Source organism: Denticeps clupeoides, chromosome 4, assembly GCF_900700375.1.
Source record: "Denticeps clupeoides chromosome 4, fDenClu1.1, whole genome shotgun sequence".
NCBI lineage: Eukaryota > Metazoa > Chordata > Actinopteri > Clupeiformes > Denticipitidae > Denticeps > Denticeps clupeoides.
Window position 1 is genome coordinate 8,096,914 of NC_041710.1, and position 8,418 is coordinate 8,105,331.

The 8,418-nt window shown below is 45.1% G+C and overlaps 1 long non-coding RNA gene across 1 annotated transcript; it reads left to right on the forward strand.

Moving 5' to 3' along the window:
• Positions 1-356: 356 nt before the first annotated feature.
• LOC114788582 (uncharacterized) lies at positions 357-7,837 on the forward strand. Its single transcript, XR_003749554.1, has 2 exons — positions 357-553; positions 5,607-7,837. It is a non-coding gene; the product is annotated as an uncharacterized LOC114788582 (long non-coding RNA).
• Positions 7,838-8,418: the final 581 nt, after the last annotated feature.

The window sequence follows — 8,418 nt, forward strand, 5'->3', positions numbered from 1 at the left end:
CTGCTGCAGTTTGGACCTTAACCCTCTCCTCCAAGTGTTAGTCATCATCTTAAACTTGCCAGCGAGCCACCCGATATATTATTTTACCATACGGCCCGTCTTCTAAATGAAACAAATAGTACCAAGCTGTGGTTAAATGGTGGCTTTAAATAGTTTCTTTTCACTAGAAAGAAAAAAAAAGCCCTTCTGGTGCACTCTGGCAGTCTGAATCCAAGAAAGCAGACGAACGTAAGATCCCAGGCCTTCTGTGGTGTTATTTAAGGAAAGGCAGTGTTTCCCCTCCTCTCCTCGCTGGGCTGGGTGTGGCCTTTAAAGACAAACTTGTGTGAATGATGTGTACTCCTCCGCCTCAGTTCCTGCCTCGGCCGGAGGAGGAGCGTGGTGCCGCGCCGCTCTCTGGAGCTCCCGGCACACTGGCCCGCTTCTGGGGAAGCAACAGGCATGGGACTCCCTGATCTGCACCAATGGGGGGGGTGGATGGGCTATATCCTCGCCACAGTCTGGGCTCTGGGCTCCTGTTTGGGTGGCTGCGAACAGAACGCAGCACTTCACTGTGAGTGAACTGCATTTTTACTTACTTTCAATGCATGGTGTTTGAGGGTTTTGGTCCTGTCCGCAGAAGATTAGAAGCTTTAAGACTAATGGTATTAATTTTACCATGTTCTCACATGCTGTTTTGGTGGACTATTTATATCCTTTTTTAAGCAGAACGGTGCAAAAATGATTTGAAACGTCGTAAAAAAAACATGATATGTATATTTTTAAATGATTATTTGTAATAGCTGTAAAAATTACATTAAATTACATTGAATTAATATCTTGGAATATCTATGAATTTGGCTGGTTTCAATTTTTCACGCTGAAATAAAGTGATTTTAAGGATGAGCCGCGACGTTCGTGCTGTGGTGGAAAATGCGGTGGGCTTTCGTTTTAATGAACCCATGCTAATCTGTCGTCCGCTCCCGACATGGCCGATTGTTAGTGACATCTTAAAAGCAGGCAGTTTCCATTCAGGTGCTCAAGAATTTTGTTTTGTAGCAAGGGCCCAAACAGCCCGACCACATCTTACACCGAGGCTAGTGCCTGGAAAAATGGAGTCTACATGTGTTTACATTCAGCTACATTCCCCCAAAATGAATGAGTCATTTTCCTCCGAAGGAAATTTACGGGGGAGAGGCGGCAGGGGGAGCGATGTAGAGAAAGCGGGTGAATTTAATTCAGAAATTTGGGCTTTTCTGAATAAGTCCATGAGGCGGAGGGGAGAGAAGAGGAAGTAAGCCATCTTTTCCACCTGACACACAAATGCTGAAGAGCGCTGAGTACCAAACCCCCCCCCCCCCAACCCCTCCTTCAGATGGGCCCTGCGTCTCGGCTCCCGAGGGCCAGCATCGGGGGTGATCTTTGACAGGGCAGAACTCGCGGTGACCCCCCGCATGTCCATTAGCAAGCCAAGCTGTAGCGGGAGTGGTGACAGGACCCCGATGCTGACCGTGTGCCGGCAGGCCTGATTGGACGAACCGGACTCTGCTTTGTATCACAGTGACCTGATGTTTATATGCATAAATTTTACATACACAAAAAAGCTTTTAAAGCCAGACATTTAAACTGAATGTTCTATAAAGACAAATACATTTACAAAAGACAAATGCTAAATAGATCAGTAAATAAACCGAACAATACAATTATTTATTTGTGTAAAGGTAAAAGCATTCAATTAAATTGTGTATGAAAATATAAGAACATTCCAGTCATCTGATAAAATCTAATTTCTCTATCAGCAGGACCTGATTTTATCACTTTGGCACATTCCTGCTGTATTACTGTCCTTAATGTCCAGTGTTCAAACTGGATTTTGTGCTGCTAAATACATTTGATTACGCGCAAAGCCACAGCTCTTCCATAGTTTATATACAATTGCCGTCAAAGAGCAGAAATAACATTTCATATAGTTTATGCAAAGAAAATGTGATGCGTTATGGCTATAGTTCCGCAAATGCACTTGAATTCAAAATGCATTAGATTCAAATAATTATTACAATCTATTTTAATGAGGGTGAAATTTGTCAAATCACCAGCAGGATTCAAAAGAATAAATAAATAAAAAAGTTAGAATAAAAAGTACTAGTTAGACATTTCGCATTTCAGAAGATTCGTATACCTTAGTTAATCCACTCTGCAGGGTGGAGAAGGAGGAGCTGAGAACGCGAGAACAGGAGGAAAAGAGAGCGGAGGAGAAGGAGGCAGGGAAACATAATGGCAGGGAAAAATGAAGGAAAATGAAGATGAAAGAGCTGTTCTAAGGAGGGCCCTGCACGAGACGTTTTGTTCTCCGCCGCTTGTTTACAGGAAGTCTTCTAAGGTCCAACAGATGGGTGCATTCAGAGAGAGGGAGTTTATTGCATTTTTCCAGACTCATAAATGCCCCACATTCTCCCAGCCTTAATTTACGTGTGAGAAAGCGACGCTGTAGCTACTTGTCTCAATGAGGCTGAGCAGTGGGGCGCCGCGGGTGTGCCTTCCAGGTTAATTGGACACAATTGCCGCCATTTTAATAACGAGTCAGTCCTCACACTGTTGTAAAAGTCCCCCTCAAAAAAAAAAAAATTAAAAATTATTTTTTTTATGTTGACGAGGAAAGGCCTTTTTTTTCTGGCACCGTCGGCACTTGTACGAGTGTATCATGCAGAAAGGTGAGGCGACTTGGGCCACATGTTACACATCGTGATGTGCTGTTGTCAGTTCAGACCTGGTTCTATAAAAGGAATTCTTTTTCCAAAAACACTCTGGCATGGCCTGTTCCTACGGCATAAGGTCTGTTGGATATTTTGGGACCGTGGAGTTTCTGAAAAAGCTCCCTGGCCAGAGGTGAACAGCCACACTTTTAAAGTCATTCCTCATATACTGCCGCAGCGGGCAAATATAAAGCCAGAGCGGGCCGATATAATTATCAGCGGACATATTATTATTCCTCTCTGATCCCCACATGGCTCCTCAGGTAATCAGAACCAGAAATCCGTTCATTACCAACCCTCCTATGGACGTGTGCGTTCGCACTCACATTTACACATTGTTTGCATGCTTCCTCATTTCTTACCACAATTTTTTTCATTCTACACATTGTTTGTTCAGGTAAGTCAAATAAGGCGAGAAATTGCCTTTGAGGGTGTACAATCTACAGTACACTGCATCATCCATCTATCCGCCAGGTACCTTTCATTGTGCACCACAGAGAGGCAGATCTCATTTGAACACGGATAATAGTATTCAGTACAGACTGTTCCCAAATATAGAGATTGGGACAAATAGATTTGCAGAAAGAGCAAAACAATGAGCAAGGCTCAGTGAGATGTGCGCTGCTTGTTCTGTTCTGTGGCTCTAAAATCTCCAATACATTCTATCTCTGGGCCGCTAATTACCTGAATTTTAACAGAATTTTCAGACATTTTTTTTTGGGTGCTTGTGCGTGAGCCTCTGTGAGTCCAACATGGAGGCCACTATCTCAAACCGCAGTTCCCATTGCTTCTCTGGCAGTCATTATTAAAATGACTGTGTATGTGTGTGTGTGTGTGTGTGTGTGTGTGTGTGCGTGTGTGTGTGCGCGTCACAACCCACCCATTCGGCCACAGGCCCTGTTTTTTTTTCCTCTCTTGCATCCTGGGCACACATTCAGCCTTATCTCCTGCATCGGCCTCGAGAAGCCCGCCCACCTGCTTTCCCAGCATGCACTGCTCCGCCTTTGTCCACTCCAGAGTTTCCTCCCAGACTGGGGCATGTGGGCCTGGCGTCAGGGGAGAGCCGGACCAATCACATGTACCCCCGGCCTGCCCCTGCGGCTGTCTAGCCATAACAGCTGTGGCTGTGGAAAGCGTGTGTAATCACGGCCGCCGGGTCCTGGCTGCGCCGGAGATGCAGAAGAGGTCCTGTGACCGACTGCCTGCGTGCCTGGCAATAGCAGCACAGCGCCAGAGACGGTGTCGGCTGCGGTCCATTTCTTCCGTGAGCACGCTCCCACACACCCACTCAGATATGTACACACAGCATATGAGGAAAAAAAAACTTTCAAATACAGTAACAATCCTCAGTTGGTTTTGCTGAAGGTTTAGTTTCTACATGGCAGATTTGGACTAATCTGAGAGTATAATCTGCCGTCGAATGACTGGTGACATAAATTAGAACCGGGCCAAATTTGCAAACAAACTATTTTACTCGCAGACTGCCTATTCAAGCAGGTGATTTATTCCTAGGTTAAGTTTTATTGGTTATTTGATTATCATCATGTTTCATAATACTATTAAATATATTTAAAATATAATTAATTAATTATAATCAGTTTAAGATTAGCCTTAAAGTTCAGACAAATGTGATAGCAAATGTAGTTTTTGTAATGTAATATTTTATAAAGTTCTTGTAATGTAATATTATAAACGGCCAGTGTCCAAAATTAGTAGAGGTAAAAAAAAAAAAAATAACTGAGCGGCAAAAATGTCTGCCATCCTCTTTGAGGAAAAATATCTTAATTCATTTGATTAATTCTTCAATACAAAGAGAGAGTGCACACATCTGTCTGGAACAGCAGTAATATGCAATAGCAGTAATACAAGCTATTACTATTATTATTACTGGCTATACATTTTATATTTTCGGCATGCGGTGTACATACACTGTATAAAACACAATAATAAGCTTCAGAATAATTGCACATGGTGGCTGGAAAGGGCAGTGTGTGAGTGTGAGTGTGTAACATCCGGCTCGGGGACACTATAATCACAGGCGGCGCAGGCATTCATTCAGAGGTTCATTCATTTTTCTCAGGTCTGTGGATCAGTGGCAAGCCGATGACCTTCAGCTTTCTGTGACTTGCCTCTTCAATGGCGTTTCCAAAAACTGATATCTGCACAGTTCCGCTGTTACGTTCACAGGTCGAGTCATTAAAGAAATAACACCCCCAGTTATTCCTGAAATAATATGATCTGAAAGAGCTGATTGAGGGGTCATCATGGCGGAGCTGTGCCCTCTGGATTTTGCCCGTTTTATTTCCTGCTCCAGTCCCGTTCGCAGGGCGGGAATAAATATTTTGAGAGGCCTCGGAAAAGCAGTGGTCGGCCCACGGGCGGTGGCGGCTGCATGGCAGAGTGGTGTGTGCGGCGGGCTAATTGCTTCGTCTCAGTTGATTAGTAACAACACAGCCCTTGTGAGAAGGCTCTGTCTGCAGGGGTCAGGCCCTTCTCGTGGGACTTCGTGCCTTATTGCTTTGGGTGAACTGTCACTCAATCCGATTTTTTATTTTTTTTTGTGTGTGTGTGTGTGTGTCTGTTTTCAAAGCAGCATTAAGAATGAGTCGAGACAACGAGAGACAGGCAAGTATCTGATCCGATCGATCCGATCGGCCGGTGTGAATAGAACCACGTCAACATTCAGCTCAAGGGAGTCCCAGCAGGTCTTTGCATGCTTGCATTGTGAAACTGCTATCCTGGTTTATGGCACAGTACGTCACAGCTCACACAGCCCCAATACCCCGCCCAGGGGCAGGTAGAGCCTAGTAGATACCAACATTTTACTCCGTAGCAACGTCAATTCAAACACAAAATCTCATTCTTCTATTTCAGATTGATCGAGACGGCCCCTGAAGAGCACAATCCCACTCGAATTCCGAGGCCGGAGCTCAGCGAAACACCTTCAGTCCCATGAGCACCGAGGGCCAGACCTCTGGCACAGGAGCAGCAGCAGCCTGGTCTGCACGGGGAGCGCAGAGCAATCCTGCCGTCGCTCGCGTGGCCTCGTCTCGCCCCCGATTTGCATGTTCACGCTGCCCGGACTGTCATCACCCACAGAGCCGGAACCGGGACACCAGTTTGGGGATGATATACTGGGTGACTAGATTAAACTTGTCATCACACATTATGCTAAACGTTCAGGGCCGGGCAGTGTGCAGATAAGTAAACAGTCTCACACACACACACACACACACACACACACACACACACACACATGCTGTTCTTTAGCCACCTCTTGTCTGAAGGTTACCCAAACACAGGGCTCTGAGAGTCCATTGAGAGTGTGTTTTCTCAGGTGTGTGAGTGCGGTGTGTGTGAAAGCGCAGTGGCAGGAACACAATTGCGGGGTGATGACTGGCTGACCTCCGGCCAATTCTTGACCGTGGGGCTTCTGGTTGGATTCCTGGCAGAGTGATTTGGGATTATATCATAAAAAAAATCACATTGCCAGGGATTTCCAACCAGCTGCAATCCGCTCCCATCAGCGAGCCCAGCCCCCCTGCACGTCGACATTATTAAACCTTGAACAAACGCGCCACCCTTTCGCCCTTTACCATTGGTCCTCAGCAACCTGGCATCCAACTTGAGGGTCCAGGCGCGGTCCAACGGCTGCATGATGCATGCAGTTCGGAAAATACTTCAGATGTTTCGCTGTAACGATAAATGTCCTCCCAGCATTTAAAAGCGGTGGAGGCTTTTTGAAAGTGATATAGGGCAAATGTTGAAATTTTAGCTATTTTACTTCAACAGAGCCAAGCAAAAAAAGAAAGTCTGTTAATGGGTTCATTAAAGACGTACAGAAGATATCGATTCTGAAGTGACCATGAGTTTTTTTCCTTTTTCTTTTTATTCTTTGCAGGACTTGTAAAACTATTACTGCCACACTCCCCTGCACTGGTTAATGTTGTAGAACGTTTCATTATGGCTTCTCTGTTCATGTAGCTGTAATGCTGCAATACTGAATAGCAACGTGCTAAAAAGAAGCCGCTTTTGTCCCCAAAGCCCTCTCCCCAAAGTGGCCCAGTCAGGAACCGTATCTTCATACCGATCCATATCAGCGGTGGAAAAAAAGGAAATTAACACACACACACACACACACACACACACAGAGAAAAACAGAGAAAGGAAAACACAGTACTCAGGATATGGCGGCAAGGCTAGTGGCGCTCCGTGATGTTTGGTGAGGAGCAGGACTTAGCTCGCTCTGTGAACAGATCTCAGAAAGGCCATGTTCACAGTGGCTAAGTTCCGCCCCCCCCCCAAACAGCCCCTCTATACGCCGACCAGGCATGGGGGGACGACAGGCCCCGACAACACGCCGGAGGCATTTGTGGGATCCATCCTCACTTCATCAGGTTGGTGAAGAAGGTTTTTTTCAATGACACTCCATTGTTTGCATACCTGTGTCTGTAGTTCATGTGATTGTTTTGTGTTTATTTGAGACCCTATGAGACGGTAAAAAAAGTCACAGGGCCTGCAGGAGACACCAGCACTTTAAACTACATCCAAAAAAATGTCGACAACTTCAGGCCTGACTTGTAATTGGTTGTAATGCCGCAACCAAGTAACACAAGTCCTTAGTCATGATTACTTTGCATTTTGACAGCTACACGTGCAAATGAAATGTTAGAATTTGGGAACTACATGGGCAAATGAATGCAGAAAATCGGGTAAAGAAAGGCATGGCCGCAGAGAGTTTCGTTTTTCAGACAGAGTTTCCCAGTTTAACGCCTGAACACAATAGCTACAGGGTTGAGAGAGATTATCTCTCTTGGCAATTGGCGCACACTTGTGGTGAGGTCAGGAAACTGCAGGGGTCAGGACTGGGCTCGACCTCCAGTGCCTACTGAGCTGATAACAGTTGATACAAGGCGCACTGGCTCAGTTCAGCAGGAACCGGAGTTACGCCCCGAGACTCACCGAGAGGTTAGCCTGGGAAAATGCAGAGTTTTTCCAGCCAGATTGCATAATGCTGCAAATCTGACATTTTGCTATCTGCACTTTACTAAGATTTTCTGTTTCAATTTGTGTGCTTTTTTAAAATAAAAGGTGTTAAAAGCCCATTGTCTGTGTTTTTGTGCAATTAACATATATTCTATTGGACATTTAAGTATTCATACAGGTGATAAGTTGGGAAAATCTTCAGTTGAAAACAGGGGGCAGAGGGGTGAAGGAATCAATTTGGTGATTTTTTCAAGAAGTGGTGCAGAGAGGCAGCGGTTTACAGAGAGCATGAAATGACTCGGAGCAGCTGCTCTCCCCACCATGCTTACGTAACAGTCATTTAGCAGCAGCTTGCGTGTGACGGGATCATCTCCTCCCTATCCCATCACGCCACGAAGAAGGCAGCGACAGTTGCTCCTTTGTTTTTAATGATCTGCACGCTGGAGCCAAACTCTGCCGAGAATTTCAGAGATTGCATTTGGAAAATCTGGGTTATTTTTATTTTCTGTTTCTCCTTCTTTTCCTAATTCATCTGTTTTCCTTTTCAAGCTGTGGGTGTGTCTCGGTGTGACAGTAATTGCACTGCTGTTCTCTGGTGGTTTCTCTGCAGTTCACCAATATCTTACAGATGCCATTAAAATGTTATAAAAAATCATATAATGGGATAAACAACTCTTTCGATTCAGAACTGGAGTCACCA